Here is a 27,375-nt window from a genome sequence, read left to right on the forward strand (position 1 = left end):
CTTTGAGAAGCCTATATAACAGAAGATCCCAAAAAGGGACACCATTATAAAAAACGGTACCCCTCAAAGTTTTCAAAACCACATTCAAAAAATTTCTTGACCTTTCAGGTGCTTCACAGGAATGAATGTAAAGGGGAATGAAAAAATAAATTTACATTTTGACTAAAAATGTTTCTTTAGTCTCAATTTATTCACCTTTGCAATGGATAATGGATAGTATGACATGATGGGCCCCAAAATTACTTACTCATTTTTATCTGAGCGCGCTGATACCCTACATGTGTTCATAAACCTCTGTTTGGACAAATAGGAGGGCTCAGAATGGAAGGAGCAACACTTTTTAATTTTGGAACACAAATTTGGCTGAAATAGATTGCAGCCACCATGCCGCATTTGCAAGGCTCCTAAGGTACCTAAGTGAACCCATTCTGAAAGCTAAACTCCTCGATGATTTTATCCGGGGGTGTACTGAGCATTTTGAACCCACATGTACTTCACAGAATTTGATAACATTAGGTTGTCATATTGAAAATTTTCATTTTTTTCAGAAAAAATGTTGCTTTAGCACTAAATGTCTCAATTTTTCAAGAGGCAACACCAAAACATGAACCCCATACTTTGTTACCCAATTTCTTTTGAGCGCGCTAATATCCCACATGTGGTCATAAACCTCGGTTTGGACATATGGACAAATGTGAGGGCTCAGAACTGAAGGAGCATCATTTGAATATTGGAAAGCACATTTAGCTGAAATCGATTGCAGGCACCATGGCACAGTTACAGGGCCTCTAAGGTACCTAAACAACAGAAAACCACTACAAGTAACCCCATTTTGTAAACTAGACCCCTCCAGGATTTTATTCAGGTGTATAGTGAGTATTGTGAACCCACAGATATGTCACAGAATTTGATAACTTTAGGTCGTCATTAGAGATGAGCGAACCGGTCCCGGATCGGCTCGAGGTCGGTTCGCCGAACGGAGGTCCCGTTCGAGTTCGGCTCGTCGAACGTTCGACGAACCGAACTCGAACTGCATAGGAAACAATGGCAGGCAATCACAAACACATAAAAACACCTAGAAAACACCCTCAAAGGTGTCCAAAAGGTGACAAACAACTCACAACACAACACAAACACATGGGAAAGTGACAAGGACATATACTCATGCGAAAACAAAACAGCTGGACAAGGAAAAAGAGGAGGACTCACGGATATATGAGTATATGCAAGGAAACGTCGATGCCATTACTGTGCAACTTGAGCCCTGCTCATTTTAGGCTTCTGGATAAATTGCCTGAGCTTGCCACGTATGCCTTGGGGATCTTGTCGTGTCCGCCAGCCTGCGTTCTCTCGGAACCTGTCTTCAGTGCTGCTGGGGGTCTGCTGGCAGATAAGCACACGCGTCTGTCCACTGACAATGTGGACATGGCTCTCAGAGGACTTTTCTTCCCCTGGCTCAGCCAGGGGACGGCAAAGGCACGCGGAGGAAAACGAGGGAGACTGTGGTTGGAGTCCCCTCGCTTTTGAAAAAAGATCCAAGATGAACAAGTCATGGCTTTCAGAGGACTTTTCTTCCCCTGGGTCAGCCAGGGGACGGCAAAGGCACGCGTATTTTTGAGAGTGCTTCATGCAAAGCATCTTTTTCATCTTGAAAATGGGGGTCAACTGATGCCAGTCAAGTGGGGTGTGTGTGGCCCAATTAGTGGAAACGAGGGAGACTGTGGTTGGAGTCCCCTCGCTATGTTTTACATGATTTTCGAAGGGCATGACATGCCTAAGAGGTTGAGTTTCATCATCTGCAACTTGTTGGCAACAGAAAGGCTGCCTTTACACCCTTTTGAGACCGAGGATTTTCGAGACCTTATGCCCATTGCAGTGCCCCAAGAGCCGATGGCCAGTCGTCACTCCTTCTCCAAGAAAGGCGTGCCCGCGCTACCACAGTAGGTCCCACACAACCTCACCGATTCCTTGAGAAACTCTGTGTGTGACAGGGTGCATTTCAACACAGATACTTGGACCAGTAAGCATAGACAGGGGAGTTACATGTTGCTGACTGGGCACTGGGTAACTATGGTGAGAGATGGAGAAGGGTTTGCTGTACAAGTCTTGCCGTCCCCACGACTTGTGTGTCAATCCTTCCTCTGTATGTACAAGTTCCTCCACTGCTTCTGCCTCCTCAACCTCGTGTGGGTCCTCCACCTCGGCCCAAACCCTGTGTGGTCAGGCCACCCTTCCTTGTAACTGCGCCCAAGGAATCCCACACACCTCCTTACTATGCTGGCAGCAGAGCTCAAGGCCATCATGCGGTCAAATGTTTACTTTGAAATGTAGGGGAAATGTGAGACACCGCTGAGGAATTGTGGACGGTTAGCTCTGGAGAGTGAGACGGAGTTTCATCAATGGTTGTCTACAGTCAACCAGCAGTCAGGGAAGGTCGGGTGCGACAATGATGCAAACCAGTCTGCGACCCTTCTTCAGGGCAATGTGACACACGTGCCTTGTATGGCTCACGTGTTGAACCTGGTTGTCCAGCAATTTTTAAAACACTATCCCTGCCTACATGGCCTTCTGCAGAGGGCACGGTGTAACGCCTGCCTGGATCGACACACTCAGATGGGCTGTAAAGGATAGGCTAGAGGCAAGCCACTCACCAAGCTGGACACCCAGAACCCTGAAACCCTTTAACCCCTATACAGTGATTTGGAATTACACAGGGCCAACGTTGATCAATACTTGTGGAAGGCTGCAGTTCCAGAGAATAGTAGTCATGCAGGTTCAAAAACATTAATTGAGGAAGAGGAACAGAATGGGATGGCCAGGACTTAATCAGAAAACAAGCAGAGGTGAAATGCGGATCGGCCAACGAGGTACATAAACAGCAAGCAGGAAACGTAGTAAGGTAACAAGCACACAAACTCATAAAACTGAACTGGGGGTAACAGTAACAAGAGGTTCATAGCTTTGTCTGGCAGTGGTCTGCAGACAGGAGGGGCCTAAAAAAGGGTGTGGTGTCTTCCCATTGGGACCAGAGTACAAATTGATTGAGTGGACTACGTTGGTGACTTAAAAGCCGTGTGCGGCAATGATGCAAACCTGTCTGCGGCCCTTCGTCAGGGCAATGTGACACACGGGCCTTGTATGGCTCACGTGTTGAATCTGATTCTCCAGCAATTTTTAAAATACCATCCCGGCCTACATGGCCTTGTGCAGCGGGCACGCTGCTATGTGGTCACTTTCATCCTTCGCACCCAGCAGCTCAACAACTTTCATCGCTCTGGAAGTCTTAGGGTCTGGCAGTTAAACGCCGAAAATGCGATGTTCCGACACGCAGGAATTGGAATCTGCACATGTTGCAGCGTGTGTGGCAGCACCGCAGAGCCCTGCTGAAATACGGTATGACGTATACCCTGGGCTAACTTGATCCAGAGGTGGTGCAGATCACGCTGCTGGAGTGGTGTCAGATCAAGGACCTATGCACCCTTCTACACAGTTTCCAAATGTTGACGAAGATGTTTAGCACTGGCAATGCCATTCTCAGCGTGACAATTCTGGTCACCTACATGATGGAGTACACTGTAAGCATTATTCGGAGTCAGGTATTGGTCCAAGAGGAAGGTGAGGAAGTACAGGAGGAGTCATATGCAGAAGGGATAATAAGATCTACAAGGTCCATATGGTAAGCGGCACCTAGGCAGCAGTTATGGTGGGGGATAGGGATTAACAAGGGTGCATAGTATCAGCAAAAATTGTTGAGGAAGGTGCAGGAGCCATGAAGAAATGGAGGACGAACTTGCGATGGGCATGGAAGACTCAGCAGATGAGTGAGAGCTTGCTCACATTTCGGTTGTGCGAGGTTGGGGGGAGAGGGCAGAGGAAGGAGGCACGATTCTCACCTCTCTGCCACCAACACACCAAGGACTTGGTCCTCCTGGATGCACAAGACACATGAGCGTCTTCTTGCTGCACTACCTACAACATGACCCTCGGATTGTAGGAATTCGAAGTAATGCTAACTACTGGGTTGCCACACTGTTAGATCCCCGGTACAAGACAAAATTTGGCGAAATAATTCCTGCCATATAAAGGGACGCACGTGTACAGGAGTATCTTCAGAAGGTGTTACGCAATCTTCGATCTGCTTTTCCACTAAACACCAGTGCTGCACAGAGTGAATCTCAACGGTTTGTCATGGATAGGAGGAAATGGTCTTTTACTTGTCCACATCTGAGGGACCGAGGGGTGGCTGTTGTGCTGAGATGCCATTGAGTACGGTGTCCCTGCAGAGTTGCACTTTTGGTCATATACAAAACGAGTTGAAAAAGGACAGATGCGGGTGAAAAGGGGAACAGGTGTGTTGGAAAGGGGAAAAAAGTTTTGGTCCATGGTGTTGGTGGTTAAGCAAAAGTAACATTTGATGAAGAAACACCATCTGTTACGGTGGGACTGGCAGATTTTGATAAGGTGGTATATACTATGTTACCGCTATATAACGAAAATTAATAAGAAAAGAAAGATAAAGGTATATATCCCCATAAGCAGTCAGTGTCCACCATGCTCCCAGATGGAAAAGGAGAGGTTGGCAACTGGAAGGTTCGGTGGAGGATACAGAGCTGTGTGGCTATGAAACTAATAGTAGCCTGAACCAAGTTAGACGCCACTCGGATCTTGAGACTGGGAGCCCTGTTAGCGTCACAGGGTCCACACGCCCACCCAGCCCAGGAACTCCCTGTTAACATCACAGGGGCCATTCAGTACGCTGACCGTGTGCATTGGGGCCACACCTGTGAACAGCAGGCGCATCAGCAGCAGCAGGCCTGTTAATGCCACTGGGCTGCACAAGCAGGAATTGTAGGACAGGAGCTGGTCTTAACCGTTCTGCGTTACCAACTGTGGTGGCGGCCTGCATCAACGCCCTATCCCTGCCTACCTCTGGCCTAAAGCCACAATGGGTTCAACACATGGAGGTGTGCTCTTTCGGAGCATAATAGAAGACTGCGCACCTCCTTGTTGTCTCCAGCACCTTCTATAACCTGGGTCCGCCCCAAACCAGGGTGGACCACAATGCACCTCCTGGAGACAAAAGCAGAGTGACACGTCATGAGTGGCATAACTAGCGTCCTATTTGGAACCGCAACTTCAATGATGACCTCATGTCTGTCATGACCCAAACACCTCACCAGTCATCGTCTGACCATCAATAATGAGGTGACAAGTCATAGGGGCGGGCCTCTGCAAGCCATTTGGGAGTGGCCTGGCCACATCGTCAGAACACCTGATGCCCTGTGGTCTAAATGGGCCCCCCACATCACGGGCAGGGCCAAAGAGTTCATTACCGGACCTAGTTTCTGATGCAGTAAGTGCCTGACCATAGTCAGTTGCATGAAATACAGTCTCTGAAAAAATACTATCAGCTTTAGCATGGTGTCTATGCACAACACAGGACTTAGACCCGTCACAGAGTGCAAGTACCTGTGCAAAGAGGCTTTACGCACTAAGTGTGGGAGCATGCGCTGTAGCCCGAAATGAAGACTTAGCCTCAGGAATGGCACAGTCAGGCTGAGCATACTCACTAGGTGAAACACTGGAGTTAGGCTGCGGCTGGGGTAATTCGTCACACACATGCGCACTAGCTGCCTCTCCACACTTACACGTGGAGGAGAAAGCAGCCAGCTGGACAACCCGAGGCACAGGCCTAAATGGCAGCTGATGCCTGGGCGCAACTGAAACCGCAGCAGGCTGCTTGCGTTTAAGGCGTCACCGTTTTGTAACAACAAATAACATCCAAAAGAACAGGTGTACTTCTTCCCATGGATAATCTGATATGATCCCTTTTTTCATGGACACGACCATCGCTAACAAATGTAGATGAGGCCAAATCAGCAGCTGCTTCAATGGATCTGAATTGCTCCATAAAGTGGCCTCTCCTCCACCCCAATTTCAAGATCCCAAATACTCCATTCCTCTGTGGTGTCAATCCAATCGCACTTGCTTCCTAACAGCTCTCAAGTTTCCACCAGCCCTGCTGAGTATGGGGTGACAGAGATGGTTGAGTTTGCATAGGTGTTCAGTCGCACTATAGCCTGGGAATCAGAGGTCTGCTCCAAAGCTGCAATGAGTACAGACAAGGAAGTTATTGTTATTTTTATCATTATTGATTTATAGAGCACCATTGATTCCATGGTGCTGTACATGAGAAGGGGGTTACATACAGAATACATATACAAGTAACTATAGACAGACTGGTACAGAGGGAAGAGGGCCCTGCCCTTGCGGGATTACATTCTAAAGGATTTTTGGGAGGAGACAGTAGGAGTTGCTTAGGTTGAGCGTCAAGTACGTATGGTGGTGGTGTCATTGAAGGTTATAGTCATTTCTGAACAGATGAGTTTTCAGATTCAGTTTGAAGCTTGCGTGTGTAGCAGATAATCTAACGTGTTGAGGTAGCGAGTTCCATGAAACAGGGGAAATGATCTGCGCAGATAGCCTGAAGCTTTGTGACTGGGATACAGGCCCCGATGAAGAAGGTGCTGAGCCTAATCTACACCCTCATTTCCAAATAGTAAATCCTCCTGGTGGAGACAATGGGGAACATGATGAGGAGCACAGATACCTGATTGGAAGGACAACTTTACTATTCGGTCAGGGCAGGAAGAGGTTGTCTCGGAGGACTCAGGACGAGGGGAATGAAAACACACAGGGTTATTGATGAGGTTGGAGACAACACTTACTGTCAAACCAAAGTCAGCCAGTCGATGAGGTCAGCAGAGGAGGTGGAGGAGGATGCTACTGACGACGAGGTTACGTTGCGTCTTCCTGGCCAGAGACAAAGTACTGGAAGCACGTCAACAACTGAATCCTGGACCACAACTTTGACTCTGAGCAGAAGTCGTGTTGGCTATGCAGGTCGCATGGGCTGTAAGCCTTTCCTAGCCTGTGAATTTTTGGACATCGCAAAGGATCACCCAAGTCATGGAATCTGTAAGATTTGTCAACAATCTGTAAGTAGAAGGCAAAAACTCACACTTTTGAGTACTTCCTCCATGAAGTATCACATGGATATGAAATGACAGCGTGAAGGTGTATTGCTCAGCTTTAGCAACTGTCAACGCAATATGCTTATTTGCCGTTCATTGCATGCATTGTTGCAGACTACACACAAGGGGCTGCTGTTTTTTTGGATCTGCCTTTGGTCACTATAGCAATAGAAAATTGCTCTTCGGGGGTGGACTTGGAGATGCTGTCTATGAACAGAATGAAAAGCTAAAGGTGTGTGTTACAGCAAGGAGCCACCGCGGAAACACTTTGTTCAATTGTGAGGGGAGTTGTGTTGTACTTTGATGATAAGCACTGTAACGTCAGTGAGCAGCATCCTGTGCCACAGACCAACATTCTTACAGTGCTGTCTATACTGTTTACCGTGAGAGGAGCGTAAAGTCTGAATTTCTGGCAAATGGACATCACAGTACCCGGGTACGGTAGGCTGTGCCCAGACAATAATGCGGGCACAAAACACTTTGTTTTATTAGCAAAACACATATCTGTTCTGGGTAGGCCGACTATATAGACAATAAGACTTGCTGCCTCTGCACTGTCAAATTGTCACGTACAGTTTAAATCATAGAGGGACAGCAACACATGTTTGCATTGACTGTTGCTTTTCAAGATTTCCATGACTGTGTTGCAGAGCTGTGTGGTTTGCATTCACACTGTTATCATCTGCAATATCTGTGAGGCTTCAGCTTACAAGGGTATTCAGGGGGGGTCATGTGTTTTGTCTATGTTTAGGTAGATAACTTGGAAGCTCTTGTGATGCGCCACTTGTAAGTCGTGTTCGCACACACACACACACACACACGCACAAACACACAATTACTGCTACACAGAGGGATTAGCAGGTAGTAGGCAACAGAATAGATTGTTCAATTATTTTAATTGTATGCATGGTTCTTATTGTTTGTTTTGGTAAAGTTAAACAATCATTTATCAACCCAACTGGCTAGAGTCCTTTTCCTTTTGCCTGGTTTTGCTGCATACTGGGGAGCCCACCCTGTACACGACTTAAAATGAAGCATAAGTCGCAATGTGAATTTCACTGTGCTACAATGCGGACTAGCGTGCCTGTGCAACCACCGCCTGCCCCATCAAGTGCATCTGCGTGCTCTTCATCCTCTGTGATTGTGGGGACAGCAGTCACACATGGTTTTTCACACTGAACTTCCACTCCTTAACCCGCAACAGGGAGTGTGATTGGCAGGTCATCACTTGTTTTGGAAGTGGAAACAGAAGGTATTGTTGAGCTGTCAGACATCGAGAGAACCATCATTGGATGCAGGCTACATTATATCCACGCCTGCACCTTCGTCACAGATTGCCTGGACTACCTGCAGTTAATAATTGCATTCCAGAAATGGAAAGGAGTGTAGAATGCACATGTGTTGTACCTTGCTTGGCAGCAAAGGAACACTAACTTAGTATTCCAGACAATCTTAGGAAGGCAGAAAAAGAGTCAGCTCTTTGTGCAAATTAAATAGCGTGGCAAAAGTGGACAGATGGGTACAGTGGCCGTGTTCTGTGGGTACCAGGACAGTAAAAGAAGCTTCACATTCTATCCCTCGTAATGATCAAATGCAGCAAGGAATTCCCTGAGTTTGCTATAAAATTAGCATAGCAAAATGGGTATGAGTGTAGAATGCAGAGGTGCTTGAGATTGCTTGGCACCAGTGGCACAATAAAGGAGTCCTACAGGCATTTTTTGTATACCACTAAGTGGCAGTATTTTTTGCTATAATTATAGCTTATTAAAAACAGAGCAGGAGGGTGTCATGCAGAGGTGCTAGAAATAGCTTGGCACCAGTGGGGCACTAATGGAATACAACAGCCAGTTCTATGATGCCACTAAATGGCAGTATTTTGTGCTATAATTATAGCTTATTAAAAACAGAGCAGGAGGGTGTCATGCAGAGGTGCTAGAAATAGCTTGGCACCAGTGGGGCACTAATGGAACACAACAGCCAGTTCTATGATGCCATTAAATGGCAGTATTTTTTGCTATCATTATAGCTTATTAAAAACAGAGCAGGAGGGTGTCATGCAGAGGTGCTGCACATAGATTTGCACCAGTGGGGCATTAATGGAGTACAACAGCCACTTCTTGTATGCCACTAAGTTTACTCAATTTTTGGTATTATAATGTATTAGTAACAATGAGTTTGAGTGTGCAATGCAGGCAGATGTGCTGCAAATATCTTTCCACTAGTGTGACTACACAAAAGTCCAATAGCCACGTTTAGGATGCCACTAGGTACACTGAGTGTTTGCTAGTATAATGGCTTAGTTAAAAAGAGTTTGAGTGTGCAATGCAGGCAGACGTGCTGCAAATATCTTTCCACTAGTGTGACTACACAAAAGTCCAATAGCCACGTTTAGGATGCCACTAGGTACACTGACTGTTTGCTAGTATAATGGCTTAGTTAAAAAGAGTTTGAGTGTGCAATGCAGGCAGACGTGCTGCAAATATCTTTCCACTAGTGTGACTACACAAAAGTCCAATAGCCACGTTTAGGATGCCACTAGGTACACTGACTGTTTGCTATTATAATGGCTTAGTTAAAAAGAGTTTGAGTGTGCAATGCAGGCAGACGTGCTGCAAATATCTTTCCACTAGTGTGACTAGACAAAAGTCCAATAGCCACGTTTAGGATGCCACTAGGTACACTGACTGTTTGCTAGTATAATGGCTTAGTTAAAAAGAGTTTGAGTGTGCAATGCAGGCAGACGTGCTGCAAATATCTTTCCACTAGTGTGACTACACAAAAGTCCAATAGCCACGTTTAGGATGCCACTAGGTACACTGACTGTTTGCTAGTATAATGGCTTAGTTAAAAAGAGTTTGAGTGTGCAATGCAGGCAGACGTGCTGCAAATATGTTTCCACTAGTGTGACTACACAAAAGTCCAATAGCCACGTTTAGGATGCCACTAGGTACACTGAGTGTTTGCTAGTATAATGGCTTAGTTAAAAAGAGTTTGAGTGTGCAATGCAGGCAGACGTGCTGCAAATATCTTTCCACTAGTGTGACTACACAAAAGTCCAATAGCCACGTTTAGGATGCCACTAGGTACACTGACTGTTTGCTAGTATAATGGCTTAGTTAAAAAGAGTTTGAGTGTTCAATGCAGGCAGACGTGCTGCAAATATCTTTCTACTAGTGTGACTACACAAAAGTCCAATAGCCACGTTTAGGATGCCACTAGGTACACTGACTGTTTGCTAGTATAATGGCTTAGTTAAAAGGAGTTTGAGTGTGCAATGCAGGCAGACGTGCTGCAAATATCTTTCCACTAGTGTGACTACACAAAAGTCCAATAGCCACGTTTAGGATGCCACTAGGTACACTGACTGTTTGCTAGTATAATGGCTTAGTTAAAAAGAGTTTGAGTGTGCAATGCAGGCAGACGTGCTGCAAATATCTTTCCACTAGTGTGACTACACAAAAGTCCAATAGCCACGTTTAGGATGCCACTAGGTACACTGACTGTTTGCTAGTATAATGGCTTAGTTAAAAAGAGTTTGAGTGTGCAATGCAGGCAGACGTGCTGCAAATATCTTTGCACTAGTGTGACTAGACAAAAGTACAATAGCCACGTTTAGGATGCCACTAGGTACACTGAGTGTTTGCTAGTATAATGGCTTAGTTAAAAAGAGTTTGAGTGTGCAATGCAGGCAGACGTGCTGCAAATGTCTTTCCACTAGTGTGACTACACAAAAGTCCAATAGCCACGTTTAGGATGCCACTAGGTACACTGACTGTTTGCTAGTATAATGGCTTAGTTAAAAGGAGTTTGAGTGTGCAATGCAGGCAGACGTGCTGCAAATATCTTTCCACTAGTGTGACTACACAAAAGTCCAATAGCCACGTTTAGGATGCCACTAGGTACACTGACTGTTTGCTAGTATAATGGCTTAGTTAAAAAGAGTTTGAGTGTGCAATGCAGGCAGACGTGCTGCAAATATCTTTCCACTAGTGTGACTACACAAAAGTCCAATAGCCACGTTTAGGATGCCACTAGGTACACTGACTGTTTGCTAGTATAATGGCTTAGTTAAAAAGAGTTTGAGTGTGCAATGCAGGCAGACGTGCTGCAAATATCTTTGCACTAGTGTGACTAGACAAAAGTCCAATAGCCACGTTTAGGATGCCACTAGGTATACTGACTGTTTGCTAGTATAATGGCTTAGTTATAATGAGTTGGAGTGTGCAGAGGACAGGAGGGTACAGTGCCAGGATTGTGGAGCTCTGGGTAGAGGAAAGGAAGCCTGCCTTTCTATTCCCTCCTAATGGGGAAATGCAGCGACGAAATCCCTGACCTACTCTGTTTTCAGGACCTGTCACCTATAGCTGGTGTCACACTAAACGACAGCGACAACGACGTCGCTGTTACGTCACCATTTTCGGTGACGTAACAGCGACCTTGTAAGTCGCTGTTATGATCGCTGCTTAGCTGTCAAACACAGCAGAAGCAGCGATCATAAGGTCGCTGTGCTACATGTTCAGAGAGCAGGGAGCCGCGCTTAGCGCTGGCTCCTTGCTCTCCTGCAGCACACATCGGGTTAATTAACCCGATGTGTGCTGCAGCTACATGTCAAAGTTCAGAGAGCAGGGAGCCGCGCTTAGCGCTGGCTCCTTGCTCTCCTGCAGCACACATCGGGTTAATTAACCCGATGTGTGCTGCAGCTACATGTCACAGTTCAGAGAGCAGGGAGCCGCGCTTAGCGCTGGCTCCTTGCTCTCCTGCAGCACACATCGGGTTAATTAACCCGATGTGTGCTGCAGCTACATGTCACAGTGCAGAGAGCAGGGAGCCGCGCGCACTGCTTAGCGCTGGCTCCTTGCTCTCCTTGCTACAGTATACATCGGGTTAATTACCCGATGTGTACTGCAGCCACATGTCACAGTGCAGGAGCCGGCGCTGGCAGCAAGAGCGGAGGCTGGTAACCAGCGTAAACATCGGGTAACCAGGGAAAGGTCTTCCCTTGGTTACCCGATGTTTACGCTGGTTACAGCTTACCGCAGCTGCCAGTGCCGGCTCCTGATCGCTTCATTTCGTCGCTCTCTCGCTGTCACACACAGCGATGTGTGTGTCACAGCGGGAGAGTGACGACCAAAAAATGAAGCTGGACATTCAGCAACGACCGGCGACCTCACAGCAGGGGCCAGGTCGTTGCTGGATGTCACACACAGCGACAGCGACGGGACGTCGCTGCAACGTCACAGAAAATGGTGACGTAGCAGCGACGTCGTTGTCGTCGTCGTTATGTGTGACACCAGCTTAAGGCTCTGACCCTGCCGGTACGAGCCCTTAAAAGGACTTATAGAAAGTGCTCTCCCTAAGCTGTCCAGCGCTGTGTATACAGCAGTATCGGCGATAGGACTCAGGACGGATCTGCGCCAGTGATGTCTGACACCAAGGACGCAGAAGGCAGATAATGGCGTGCTGGAGGAAAATGTCCAGTTTTATAATGCAGGGACATGTGACATGGACATCCTATCACACATGCCGTTGCTTCTCTGGCTAAAAGTCCACTTAGCTGTGTGTGTGCCTGGGATTGGCTGACATGCTGGCCCGCCCCACAAGACGCGCGCGCTTAGGGAAGGAAGACAAGGAAAAAAAAAAAATGGCGATCGCCATTATACAAACAGCAGTGATCTGAAGGCGCTGTTCACGCATACTATACACTGAAATGTCATAATAGTGTGAGTCACAGAGTGACTTACACTATTACAGCTTAAAGCCAGCTAGGAATTAGCTGTTTTTTTGCTGCTAGAACCGTTCTCAAACGTTTCTAGAACTATCGAGCTTTTGCAAAAAGCTCGAGTTCTAGTTCGATCTAGAACAGGCCCCAAAATCACTCGAGCCTAGAACTGGAGAACCTCGAACCGCGAACCGCGCTCAACTCTAGTCGTCATATAGAAAATATTTTTTTTCCCAAAAAATATTTTTAGCACAAAATTTGCACTTATACAAGAGGTAATACCAAAATGTGGACCCCAAAGATTATTTCCCAATTTCTTATGAGCGTGCTGATACTCCACTTGTGATAAAAAAGTTCTGTTTGGACAAATTGGAGAGCTCTGAATGGAAGGAGCAATATTTGAATTTTGGAAAAGCTGAAATACATTGAGTGCACCATGTCACATTGGCAGAGCCCCTAAGGTACCTATACAGCAGAAATCCCCCTCAAGTGGCCCTATTCTGTAAACTATACCCTTCAAGGAGTTTTGTTTTCCAGGAATATAGTGAGTATTTTGAAAGCACACATACTTATAGCATTTGATAACATTAGAGTAGGTTGTCATATTGAAAATTTTTATTTTTTTTCACAATATTGCTTTATCACATATTTCTCATTTTTTCAATAAGCAACACCAAAAACTGGACCGCGAAGGTTGTAAAAGACATATATAATGTCCCACCCCTTACATATTATGCACTTGTACCTTTTACTGCCTTTCATGTGGTAATAAAAGATGTTTAACCTTGTATTTAGGCAAAAAATAAATAAATAATTAAAAAAACAAAGTGGAGTACCCCCCATTTTTGATAGTGTGAAGAATAAAATCTCTCTCTGTCTTCCTAAGGGTGCAGTCACATGGTCGTATAACATGGATGACGATCGTATTGCAATGTATGGCCTGGTCAGTGCTCTCCTGACCCGAGCGTGACAGCATTTATTTCTATACAGCTGTCTTGCTCAGGTAAGGAGAACCACCAGCCAGGCTATGCATTGTGATGCGATCGTCGTCTGTGTTATACGGCCATGTGACTGCTCCCTAGCTCTCTTTCTTACGCCCCTCTTCCTCTTTTCCAGGGCTATTAGTGGTTTTTCAGTTTTGTGATTTGCAGTCAATATATTCGTTGGGGAAAATTGGGTTAACCTGGCGAATTTGAATTTCAAAAGATCTGCTTATCTGATCAATGCTTGTATTCTGTTGGATATGGAATCCCTACTAGCCAAATTAGATTATTGTTCTAGCTCTTGTGGAGGGTTTGATCATTAGATTGTAACCTTATCACTTAATTATCCAATTAAATCTAGATACTAAAGGTGTGGTTACACACAGCCACGGCGACAACGACGTCGCTGCTACGTCACCATTTTCTGTGACGTAGCAGCGACGTCCCGTCGCTGTGTGTGGCATCCAGCAATGAGCTGGCCCCTGCTGTGAGGTCACCGCTCATTGCTGAATGTCCTGCTTCATTTTTTGCTCGTCGCTCTCCCGCTGTGAAGCACACATTGCTGTGTGTGACAGCGAGAGAGTGACGAACTGAAGCGAGCAGGGAGCAGGGAGACGGCGTCTGGCAGCCTGCGGTAAGCTGTAACCAAGGTAAACATCGGGTAACCAAGAAGCCCTATCCTTGGTTACCCGATATTTACATTAGTTACTAGTACCGCCGCTCTCACACTGCCAGTGCCGGCACCCTGCTCCCTGAACTCCTAGCCAGAGTACACATCGGGTTAATTACCCAACGTGTACTCCAGCTACGTGAGCAGGGAGCCGGCACTGGCAGCGTGAGAGCACACCGCTTAGCACTGGCTCCCTGCACTGCTAACCTGATGTGTACCCTGGCTAGGAGAGCAAGGAGCCAGCGCTAAGCGTGTGCGCTGGTAACCAAGGTAAATATCGGGTAATGGTTAACCGATATTTACCTTAGTTACCAAGTGCAGCATGGCTTACACAGCGACGCATGTCATTATGATCGCTGCTGCGTCTGCTCTATTTGACAGCTAAGCAGCGATCATAACAGCGACTTACTAGGTCGCTGTTGTATCAGAGAAAATGGTGACGTAACAGCGACATCGTTGTCGCTGTCACTATGTGTGAACCCAGCTTAAGGCTGCGTTCACATGTTGCAGTGTGATTTATTTTTTTTTTGCCACGGATGCAGTGAAACCACATTGTTTTGAAATACCTTTTGAAAATACCAGTAAAAATTAGGCAGTTGTATTGCAATGGTAGCAAAAAAAAAAAACAAACCCCAATAGAACCTAAAGAGAAGAAGGTATACAAATACCGATGGTACATGTTGTGTCTCTTCCATATATTTTCAGTATTTTCCATAGCTTTCTGATAAATGTTACTATGCAAGCAATATTTTCAGGGATATTACTATTTTAGACACCGGCGGACAAAGACAGAAAATAGTTTCTGTTCAAGAACAATACATGGGCCCTGTTCAGTCCAATAACTCATCGAAATTCACAATTCCACGTTTTTGGAAGTAGAAACTCTTGGGCCCCAGTCCGGCTGCACAGGTTGCACCAATGATATGTTCGGCCCTGAGTTTAGTTTTTAGGTATACCACATACAAATAAAAAGTATCATATGATAAGGTTTGTATTAATAGTAAACACTGAGCAATGAGGACTATAATATATCCACAGAGTAATGGCAAAGCAGAGTCCGCAGTAAAAACGGCCAAAAGACTCCTTAAAAAAGCAAAACAAGCAGGTATATAACTCTGCTTCCTGTCAAGTGAATTGTCTGTTCCCCACTGCATTGGCTGAATATGTGTTCTGGTATATAACTCTGCTTCCTGTGACGTATGCTCTGTCATTTTCATAATCTATGTAATACTCACTGATGTATGACTGTATATTCCTCTTTGTAAATGTTATCTGATGGTGGATGGTGTAAATCTGTGTAGACTGGAAGTCCGGGTGGGTGTCAAATGTCCTGTTCCCTTTGATTCCTTAATCATCCCCTGGTGTGATCAGCATTTGTTGATTTCCCTTAACAAGCTGAGCTCCCATAATCCCCCTCACCTACCCCTCTAGTCAGCCCTATATATTTGTGTCTTTCTTAAGGGGTGCATGCATGCCATCTCTTGCTAAGTGCCATCATTGCGAAGTGCTGGGCAGTTACCTCAATGGCAGTTAGTCAGGGCAGGAGTCTGCAGGTAAATTACTCTTTGACGCCATCTGTTTTAACCTTAACTATTATCTCACTCTCTATCATCCTATGTTACTTCTTTCAGGTGATATCTCTCCTAATCCCGGTCCACCCCAGGCTAACTGTACCCCCTCCCCCACCTCCCATAGAAACCTTGATAATATTATTAACATTCCCTGTACACCCTCACTTCCCTCTTTTAATTGTGCTCTATGGAATCCACGGTCCGTATGTAACAAGCTTCCTTACATCCACAACCTCTTTCTCAATAACTCTCTTAACTTACTAGGCCTAACTGAAACCTGGATTCAGGATTCTGATACTACTTCCCCTGCTGCCATCTCTCATGGTGGTTTACACTTTTCCCATTCACCAACACCTGGAAACAGACATGGTGGTGGAGTAGGCTTACTACTGTCCCCACAGTGCACTTTCCAGGTCATCCCCCCAGCTCCATCACTCTCATTCCCATCCTTTGAGGTCCACACCATCAGGCTCTTCCATCCCCTCTCCCTCAGAGTAGCTGTCATATACCGTCCACCAGGCTCACCCACCCAGTTCCTTGACCTCTTTTCAGCCTGGCTGTCACACTTCATGTCCTCAGAGTTACCAACCCTGATCCTAGGAGACTTTAACATCCCCATGAACAGCCCCTCCTCCCCTTCTGCATCCCAGCTTCTATCTCTCACCACCTCCCTTGGCCTCTCACAGCTCTCGTCCTCTGAGACACATGAAGATGGTAACACCCTTGACCTGGTCTTTATCCGCCTCTGCGCAATCTCTGACTTTGACAACTCACCTCTTCCCCTCTCTGACCACAACATCCTCTCCTTCAAGCTCACAAACCCTCGTCCGCCCCAGCACACTCCCACCAATCACACATTCAGAAACCTACAGGCCATCGATTCTCAGACACTTTCAGACTCTTTACACACATCACTGTCCCCTATATCCTCACTTTCCTGTCCTGATCTGGCTGTAAAGCACTACAATGACACACTCAGGACTACGCTAGACCAAGTAGCGCCCCTCACCCTCAGAAAGACCAAACACAGAGTAAAACAGCCCTGGCTCACATCACAAACTCGATTTCTCCAGCGATGCTCCAGGAGCGCCGAACGCCTATGGAGGAAAACCCGCACACCAGAAAACTTCATCCACTACAAGTTCATGTTAAGGACCTATAACTATTCCCTTCACCTCGCCAAACAGACCTACTTCACCAACCTTGTTTCCTCACTTGCCAACAATCCAAAAAAACTCTTTGACACCTTTCACTCCCTCCTCAGTCCCAAAGTACAGACCCCTGTCACAGCCCTTCATGCTGATGACCTGGCCTCGTATTTCACAGAGAAAATAGAAAACATCCGCCAAGAGATCAGCTCCCAGCCACCAAGCCCTGTGAATCCCATCCCTCCCCATATTCCATCCAGCTCACTTTCCACATTTGACCCAGTCACAGAGGAGGAAGTCTCCAGGCTCCTATCCTCCTCTCGTCCTACAACTTGCCCTACTGATCCCTTCCCCACACCTCTACTCCAGTCCCTCTCTCCGGTTGTCGCCACTCACCTAACTAAAATCTTCAATCTCTCTCTCTCTTCGGGTATCTTCCCCTCCTCCCTCAAACACTCTATCATTACTCCATTATTAAAAAAACCTTCTCTCGATCCGTCCTGCACAAGCAACTACAGACCAGTCTCCAATCTCTCCTTCATCTCTAAACTCTTGGAGCGCCTGGTCTACTCTCGCCTCACCCGCTACCTCTCCTCTCACTCTCTTCTAGATCCTTTACAGTCTGGCTTCCGCCCTTTACACTCAACAGAAACTGCCCTTGTCAAAGTGACCAATGACCTATTGACAGCAAAACGTAACGGTGACCACTCTCTGCTTATTCTTCTTGACCTTTCTGCTGCCTTTGACACTGTTGACCACCATCTCCTTCTCTCTATGCTCCACTCTATCGGCCTAAAGGACACTGTTCTTTCCTGGTTCTCTTCCTATCTTTCTGGCCGCTCATTCAGTGTATCATTTGCTGGCTCCACATCTTCTCCTCTTCCTCTCACTGTTGGGGTCCCTCAAGGTTCAGTCCTTGGCCCTCTTCTTTTCTCCCTCTACACTGCCCCAATTGGTCAGACCATCAGCAGATTTGGCTTTCAGTACCATCTTTATGCTGATGACACACAGCTATACACCTCCTCCCCTGAGCTCACCCCCGCTGTACTACAGAACACTAGTGACTGCCTGACTGCAGTTTGCAATGTCATGTCTGCTCTCTATCTGAAACTTAACCTTTCCAAAACTGAACTTCTTCTTTTCCCTCCATCTTCCAACTTTCCTCAACCTGACATCTCCCTCTCTGTGTGTGGCACAACGATAAGTCCTAGGCCACAAGCCCGCTGCCTGGGGGTTATACTTGACACTGATCTCTCCTTCACCTCCCACATACAATCTCTTGCCCGCACCTGCCGCTTGCACCTCAAGAACATCTCTAGAATCCGCCCCTTTCTCACAATGGAAACGACAAAAACCCTCACCGTGGCCCTGATCCACTCTCGCTTGGACTACTGTAACTCTCTATTAATTGGTCTCCCCCTAACTAGACTCTCTCCTCTACAGTCAATCCTTAATGCAGCAGCCAGGGTCACCTATCTGGCTAACCGCTACTCGGATGCCTCTGCTCTGTGCCAGTCATTGCACTGGCTGCCCATATATCATAGGATCCAATTCAAACTGCTTGTTCTCGCCCACAAAGCTCTCCACAGTGCAGCACCCCCCTACATCTCCACCCTCCTCTCTGTCTATCAGTCCACCCGTTCTCTACGCTCTGCAAGCGACTTTCGACTAACATCCACACTAATTCGAACCTCCCACTCCCGGATCCAAGACTTCTTCCGAGCTGCACCAACCCTCTGGAACGCTCTACCCCAAGAAGTTAGGACAAATCACAACTTACTCAGCTTCAGACGCACCCTAAAGACGCATCTTTTTAGGGCGGCCTATCACACTCCCTAATCAGATTCGATTCACATAGTCCCTCTACAACCTCTCACAACATAGCTCCACATCAAACTCCATGGCACCCAAAGGCATCTCAAGGCTCGGGCCCACTGGTCCAGGAAACCATTATCCAGCCCCATTTCCGTGAGATGGTTGGATTGTCATTGTAAATAAGCACTTGAACCTTGCCTCTCCCCCCATCTCATTGTAGATTGTAAGCTCTCACGAGCAGGGTTGTATTTTTTTCCCCTCTAAATATTGTATTTCTATAACTGTTACTTGTTTGTATATGATCCTCCTGAATTGTAAAGCGCTACGGAATATGTTGGCGCTATAGAAATAAAGATTATTATTATTATTATTATAATGCATACAAGAATTTCTACTGATTACAGAACATATAAAGGCCTTCACATATGGTCAAAATGATAGAGAGTTTACATGACATGACCATTAAATAACCACCGATTGGCTGAACGCAAACCTGTTTAGTCCAGCCGACCAAAATTGTATGCAGACAGAATGTTCCATGGTGTGATTGTTCTGGATACATAAATAATAGACTATCCGATAATCGTGAATCCTTGTTTTCCAATTATTGGTCCATGTAAATGGTACCTTACTGAAAATGATGCAAATATTTGACATTGTGGCTATAAATTAAAACAGACCATACATAGAACATAGCTGTTTGCCGACAGTCATTTTTCCCAATACCACTGAAAACCTGCATTCTCAATTGTGGCCAAGTGGCAATTTTTATTTTAAAGGGAAAAAACTAACGAGACTCATTTTAGAAACTGTACAAAAAGTTACTTTGCTCGTAATGTTGAGGATTTAATTTCAGTTTTGATAACTGCAATAAATTTAGCGAAACAAAAATAATTAACTATCCAGTGCTTATTAACAATGCCCTTTATTAACATTAACTAAAATATTTCTACTTTTTCTTGACTTTTGGTACTGACAGCAATTACACAGTTCATGCATTGTTTCAATTTGTTTATCTTTTACTGCTCTCATTAGAATATAATTTCTTGACCTTAACGCTCACTTGAGCAAACACATAAGATTATATTAAAAATCCACAGCATACTGTAGTGTGCAGCATAAAAAGGAAATATTTTATTTAAATGAGGAGTATAGTACGGGCAAGACTTTGTAAATTTTATGAAGCCAATACAACGGATGAAATAACTATGGAACACGTCACCAATTTTACAAGTAAATCTATTTCTAAAAGTGCTATTGCCATAATGCTTCACCAGACATTGGTAAAAACTAGGGATGATCGAATACCTCAAATGTTCGACTTCGCGAATATCCAACGAATAGGTCGCCGCTGTGCGAATACTCGATGCACAATGTAAGTCTATGGGAAGCCCAAATAGTTCTGAATGGTTGTTATTCAGGTTTCCCATAGACTTAAGGAGGCTTTACACGCTACGATATCATTAATGTTTTATCGTCTGAGTCACGTCGTTAGTGATGCACATCCGGCGTCATTAACGATATCGCAGCGTGTGACACTTTTTTGCGACCTAAAACAATCGCAAAAGCATCCAAAATTGTTTGCCGTGGAGAGGTCGTCCTAAAACCAAAAATCGTTTAACTCTCATTCGCGATGTTGTTCCTCGTTCCTGTGGCAGCACACATCGCTGTGTGTGAAGCCACAGGAGCGAGGAACATCTCCTTACCTGTCTCCACCGGCTATGTGGAAGGAAGGAGGTGGGAGGGATGTTTACATCCCGCTCATCTCCGCCCCTCCGCTTCTATTGGACGCCTGCTGTGTGACGTCGCTGTGACGCCGCACGACCTGCCCCCTTAGAAAGGAGGCGGATCGCCGGTCAGAGCGACATCGCAGAGCAGGTAAGTCTGTGTGATGGGGGTGCGCGATTTTGTGCGTGACGTGCAGCGAGATGCCCGTGTCGCACAAAAGATGGGGGCGGGTACGCACGCTAATGATATCGGCAATGATATTGTAGCGTGTAAAGCCCGCTTTACATTGCGCATCGAATATTCGCGAATAGTCGAATAGCGGCGACCTATTCGGCAAATATTCGCAAAGCCAAATATTTTAGGTATTCGATCATCCCTAGTAAAACCCATCCAGTCCCTACAAGCAAAGAAATAAAACGATAGATGTCGATAAATTTAGTGATATGTAATAATAAGAAATGACACAGGGAAAAAGTATTAAACACGCTTATTGAAATTTATTTAATACTTCATACAGAAGCGTTTGTTGGTGATGGCAGCTTTAAAATTCCTCCAGCATGGAAAAACTAGTCGCATGCATTGCTTAGATGTTATTTTGGCCCATTCTTCAACTCACTCTTCAAATACTGAAGATTAAGTAGGCTCCTTCTATGAATTCTGAACAATAGCTCCATCCATAAATTTTCTAATGCATTAAAGTCAGATAATTTCCTAGGCCATTCTGGCAGCTTTCCCTTAAACCAATTGGGAGTTTCCTTGCTGTGTGTTTGAGATCATTATCTTGAAATGTCCTCCCTTATTTCATCTTCCTCATCCTGGTAGATGACAGCAAATTTTTATTAAGAATGTCTCTGTACATTTGTCCATTCATCCTTCCCTCAACAATATGAAGTTTTCTATTGCCGTAAGCTGAAAAACAGCCCACACCATGGTGTTCCCACCTTCAAACTTCACTGTTGGTATGGTGTTTTTGACCAGACGATATTCTCATAGTATTTCACAGGCTTGTCTGAATGTTGTTAAGCCGACTTTAAATGCACTTCAACATTCTTTTTTTCCAGAAATGGAGTCTAGCGTGATATGCGTGCACATAGGCCATGGAGGCTGAGTGTATTACTTATTGTTTTCTTTTAAACAATTGTACCTGTTGATTCCAGGTCTTTCTGTAGCCTTCTACATTGGGTTCTTGGCTCTTGGACAACTTTTATGATAATTCTTTTTACTCCTTTGAAAACTTGTAGGGAAAACCTGGTTGGGGCCTGTTTATGGTGAAATAATGTTGTTTCCAGTTCCAGATTATGGCCTCAACAGTGCTCACTGGAGCCATCAGTAGTTTAGAAATTCTTCTGTAACCAATGACATGACCATGTTTTCCAACAATAAGGTTGCAAAGGTTTTGAGACAGCTAACTGGTTTTAGCCATCATAACTTGTTTCTTGAGTGACATCTTGCTAATGAGACACCTTGTTATAAACCGTCAGTTCAATCAGCTGAAATAATTTTTTTACTAAGTGGCAGGATTGCTTTCTAATTACTAATAGCTTTCAGCTGTTGTCATGACTTTCCATGGCTTTTTGCACCTTTCTTTCTATATGTGTTCAACATTTTTAACCTGTGTTAACCATTTCTCATTATTACATATCTTACTGTATTTTGCGGATTATAAAACACATCGGCTTATAGGATGCACCTCAAATTTAGAGGAAGAAAATGGGAAAAAAAATTGCAGATCTGCACTGCCCCATAGTATAACTTTGATCTGAGCGTTATATGATAAGAAATAAGATGGCATTCGGCCATATTATAATCTCATGTGAGCGTACCCTTAGACACATTCTTGGTTTTTTTGTGTGTGTGGTTTTTTATTTAAATATATGTGGGTTTAACCCCTTAACGACCGCGGGCAGTAAAATTACGTCCTAAATGTCATAATGTTACTGCCCGCGGTCCTCCGGCGGCAGCATGCCGCGATCGGCGCACATCTCAGCTGATTTTCACAGCTGAGATGTGTGGCTGCTAGGCACGAGCAGAATCGTTATCTGCTCGTGCCGATTAACCACTTATATGGCGCTGTCAATACGTGACAGCGCCATTATAAGCGCGATTGCGGTAATATTTTACTTACCGCCCGAAACCGGAAGTCACGTGACTCCCGATAGTTGTCATGGTAGCACAGGGTCATGTGATGACTCCTGTACTACACCTGACTTGGTTTCACTTTCGCTGTGCCAGCAGCATAGCAAAAGAGAAAGAGAGCGTATCTGCTGTTTACAGCCTTGTAGCTGTGATCAGCAGATACTGCTGAGCGATTGAAATGCTGATCGCAATAGCCCCCTAGGGGGACTAGTAAAATAAAAAAAAAGTGAAAAAAAAAGTTTTAAAAATTAAAATAAAAAAAAACTAAAAGTTCAAATCACCCCCATTCGCCCCATTGAAAATTAAAGGGTTAAAAAAATAAAAAAATATACACACATTTGGTATCGCCGCGTTCAGAAACGCCCGATCTATCAAAATATAAAATCAATTAATCTGATCAGTATACGACGTACCGGCAAAAAAATTCCAAACGCCAAAACGATGGTTTTTTGTCGCCACAACTTTTGCGCAAAATGCAATAAGAGGCGATCAAAACGTAGCATCTGCGCAAAAATGGTACCGTTAAAAACGTCAGCTCGAGACGCAAAAAATAAGCCGTCATTGATCCATAGATCCCAAAAAATGAGAACGCTAAGGGTCACGGAATATGGTGTAAAACGTGCGCCACTTTTTTCGGACAAACTTCCGATTTTTTTTTAACCCCTTATATAAAAGTAAACCTATACATGTTTGGTGTCTACGAACTCGCACTGACCTGAGCCATCACAGCCACACATCAGTTTTACCATATAGTGAACACAGTGAATAAAATATCTCAAAAACCATAGTGCTATCGCACTTTTTTTGCAATTTTTCAGCATTTGGAATTTTTTTGCCATTTTCTAGTACATTATATGGTAAAACTGATGGTTTCATTTAAAAGTACAGCTCGTTCCGCAAAAAATGAGCCCTCACATGACCATATTGACTGAAAAATAAAAAAGTTACGTCTCTCAGAAAAAGAATGGCGAAAAAAAAAACGGAAAGCAAAAAATTGGCCGGTCGTGAAGGGGTTAAAATTATGGAGCTTATTAATTAGTAATTGCTTATCAAGTAGTTTTTGCTTTTTATGTCTTTTTTTGTCATATGTGGGGCTTTATTTTTTTTTGTAAGTTTTCTATTTACACCTTATTTTTCTTTTTATTAAGGGAAAATGTAAAGAAATAAGGTTTTTTGTCTCAATTTAGTCTGTTCATTTTATAGCACAAAGTGCAAGTAATACACATTTTAAATGTTGATCCCTTTTAATTATTTATTCAATATTTTTGTATAGTCGGTGCAAGGCTAGAGATGGCAGCTAAGTCAACAAAAACTTATTTTATTTATTATTTTGTATTTATTTACGGTATATTTTTTCATACATTGACTTCACGTAAGGTCATAAAACACCGCAAATAATAAATAGCAAATTTTAGAATCCTTAACAATTCTAACAGCAAGAAATATGTTTAAAAACACTCTACAGAAAAATATCTGCAGTCTTTCTATGAAATTGCAGATTACTGAATCGTGATAAGCAACACACTGTCAGGATTTCCCTTTATTAGCAACGAGAGTAAACGGTCACGTGACATGACTGTAAAGATGTGATTTGCAAGCTTGCGATCATATGCAGAATAGATTCTCATTCACTTCTACAATAGAAGACTTAAGGCCCCATTACGATATGTCATCGGGGTAACGTCGTTAGTGACGCACATCCGGCATTGTTTGACATATCGTAGCATGTAACAGCTACAAGCGACTGTGAACAAGCAAAAATACTCACCTTATCGTTGCTCGTTGACACGTCGCTCATTTTTAAAAATTCGAGCGTCTTTCTGCGCGCCGGTTGTTCATTGTTCCCGAGGCAGCACACATCACTCCGCGTGACACCCCGGGAACGATAAACTGCAGCTTATCTGTGGCCGTCGGCAATGGCAATGGGGAAGGGAGGAGGTGGGCGGGTTGTTACGTCCTGCTCATCTCCGCCCCTCCTCTTCTATTGGGCGGCCGCTGTGTGATGTCACTGTGACGCCGAACGTCCCTCCACCTTCAGGAAGAGGATGTTCGCTGCCCACAGTGAGGTCATTCGGGAGGTAAGTGTAGCGGGGGTTACGAATTTTGTGCGACACGGGCAACAAATTGCCCGTAACGCACAAACAATGGGGGCGGGTGCAATCGCACATGCAAATGCATGATAAATCGATACGTATAAAGCGGCCTTTAGCTACAAGTATGCAAATTGCACACATCTGGTAATGTGTCAGAACTAGAGATGAGCGAACCGGTCGCGGTTCGGCTCGAGGTCGGTTTGCCGAACGGAGGTCCCGTTTGAGTTCGGTTCGTCGAACGTTCGACGAACCGAACTCGAACTGCATAGGAAACAATGGCAGGCAATCACAAACACAGAAAAACACCTAGAAAACACCCTCAAAAGGTGTCCAAAAGGTGATAAACAACTCACAACACAACACAAACACATGGGAAAGTGACAAGGACATATAATCATGCGAAAACAAAACAGCTGGACAAGGAAAAAGAGGAAGAGACACAGATATATGAGTATATGCAAGGAAACATCGATGCCATTACTGTGCCACTTGAGCCCTGCTCATTTTAGGCTTCCAATCTGGATAAATTGCCTGAGCTTGCCACGTACGCCTTGGGGATCTTGTCGTGTCCTGCAGCCAGCGTTCTCTCGGAACCTGTCTTCAGTGCTGCTGGGGGTCTGCTGGCAGATAAGCACACGTGTCTGTCCACTGACAATGTGGACATGGCTCTCAGAGGACTTTTCTTCCCCTGGGTCAGCCAGGGGAGGCGAAAGGCATGCGTATTTTTGAGAGTGCTTCATGCAAAGCATCTTTTTCTTTTTCAAAAGGGGGGTCAACTGATGCCAGTCAAGTGGGGTGTGTGTGGCCCAATTAGTGGCAACGAGGGAGACTGTGGTTGGAGTCCCCTCGCTGTGTTTCTAAAAGAACCAAGATGAACAAGTCATGGCTCTCAGAGGACTTTTCTTCCCCTGGGTCATCCAGAGGACGTGAAAGGCACGCGTATTTTTGAGAGTGCTTCATGCAAAGCATCTTTTTCATTTTGAAAAGGGGGATCAAGTGATGCCAGTCAAGTGGGGTGTGTGTGGCCCAATTAGTGGCAACGAGGGAGACTGTGGTTGGAGTCCCCTCGCTGTGTTTCTAAAAGAACCAAGATGAACAAGTCATGGCTCTCAGAGGACTTTTCTTCCCCTGGGTCATCCAGAGGACGTGAAAGGCACGCGTATTTTTGAGAGTGCTTCATGCAAAGCATCTTTTTCATTTTGAAAAGGGGGATCAAGTGATGCCAGTCAAGTGGGGTGTGTGTGGCCCAATTAGTGGCAATGAGGGAGACTGTGGTTGGAGTCCCCTCGCTGTGTTTCTAAAAGAACCAAGATGAACAAGTCATGGCTCTCAGAGGACTTTTCTTCCCCTGGGTCATCCAGAGGACGTGAAAGGCACGCGTATTTTTGAGAGTGCTTCATGCAAAGCATCTTTTTCATTTTGAAAAGGGGGATCAAGTGATGCCAGTCAAGTGGGGTGTGTGTGGCCCAGTTAGTGGAAATGAAGGAGAATGTGGTTGGAGTCCCCTCGCTTTTGAAAAAAGAAACAAGATGAACAAGTCATGGCTCTCAGAGGACTTTTCTTCCCCTGGGTCATCCAGGGGACGGGAAAGGCACGCGTATTTTTGAGAGTGCTTCATGCAAAGCATCTTTTTCTTTTTCAAAAGGGAGGTCAACTGATGCCAGTCAAGTGGGGTGTGTGTGGCCCAATTAGTGGCAACGAGGGAGACTGTGGTTGGAGTCCCCTCGCTGTGTTTCTAAAAGAACCAAGATGAACAAGTCATGGCTCTCAGAGGACTTTTCTTCCCCTGGGTCATCCAGGGGACGTGAAAGACACGCGTATTTTTGAGAGTGCTTCATGCAAAGCATCTTTTTCATTTTGAAAAGGGGGATCAAGTGATGCCAGTCAAGTGGGGTGTGTGTGGCCCAATTAGTGGAAACGAGGGAGACTGTGGTTGGAGTCCCCTCGCTTTTGAAAAAAGAACCAAGATGAACAAGTCATGGCTCTCAGAGGACTTTTTTTCCCCTGGGTCATCCAGAGGACGTGAAAGGCACGCGTATTTTTGAGAGTGCTTCATGCAAAGCATCTTTTTCATTTTGGAAAGGGGGATCAAGTGATGCCAGTCAAGTGGGGTGTGTGTGGCCCAATTAGTGGCAACGAGGGAGACTGTGGTTGGAGTCCCCTCGCTGTGTTTCTAAAAGAACCAAGATGAACAAGTCATGGTTCTCAGAGGACTTTTCTTCCCCTGGGTCATCCAGGGGACGTGAAAGGCACGCGTATTTTTGAGAGTTCTTCATGCAAAGCATCTTTTTCATTTTGAAAAGCGGGATCAAGTGATGCCAGTCAAGTGGGGTGTGTGTGGCCCAATTAGTGGAAATGAAGGAGAATGTGGTTGGAGTCCCCTCGCTTTTGAAAAAAGAAACAAGATGAACAAGTCATGGCTCTCAGAGGACTTTTCTTCCCCTGGGTCATCCAGGGGACGGGAAAGGCACGCGTATT

The sequence above is a fragment of the Anomaloglossus baeobatrachus genome, chromosome 1 (assembly GCF_048569485.1).
Source record: "Anomaloglossus baeobatrachus isolate aAnoBae1 chromosome 1, aAnoBae1.hap1, whole genome shotgun sequence".
Lineage (NCBI taxonomy): Eukaryota > Metazoa > Chordata > Amphibia > Anura > Aromobatidae > Anomaloglossus > Anomaloglossus baeobatrachus.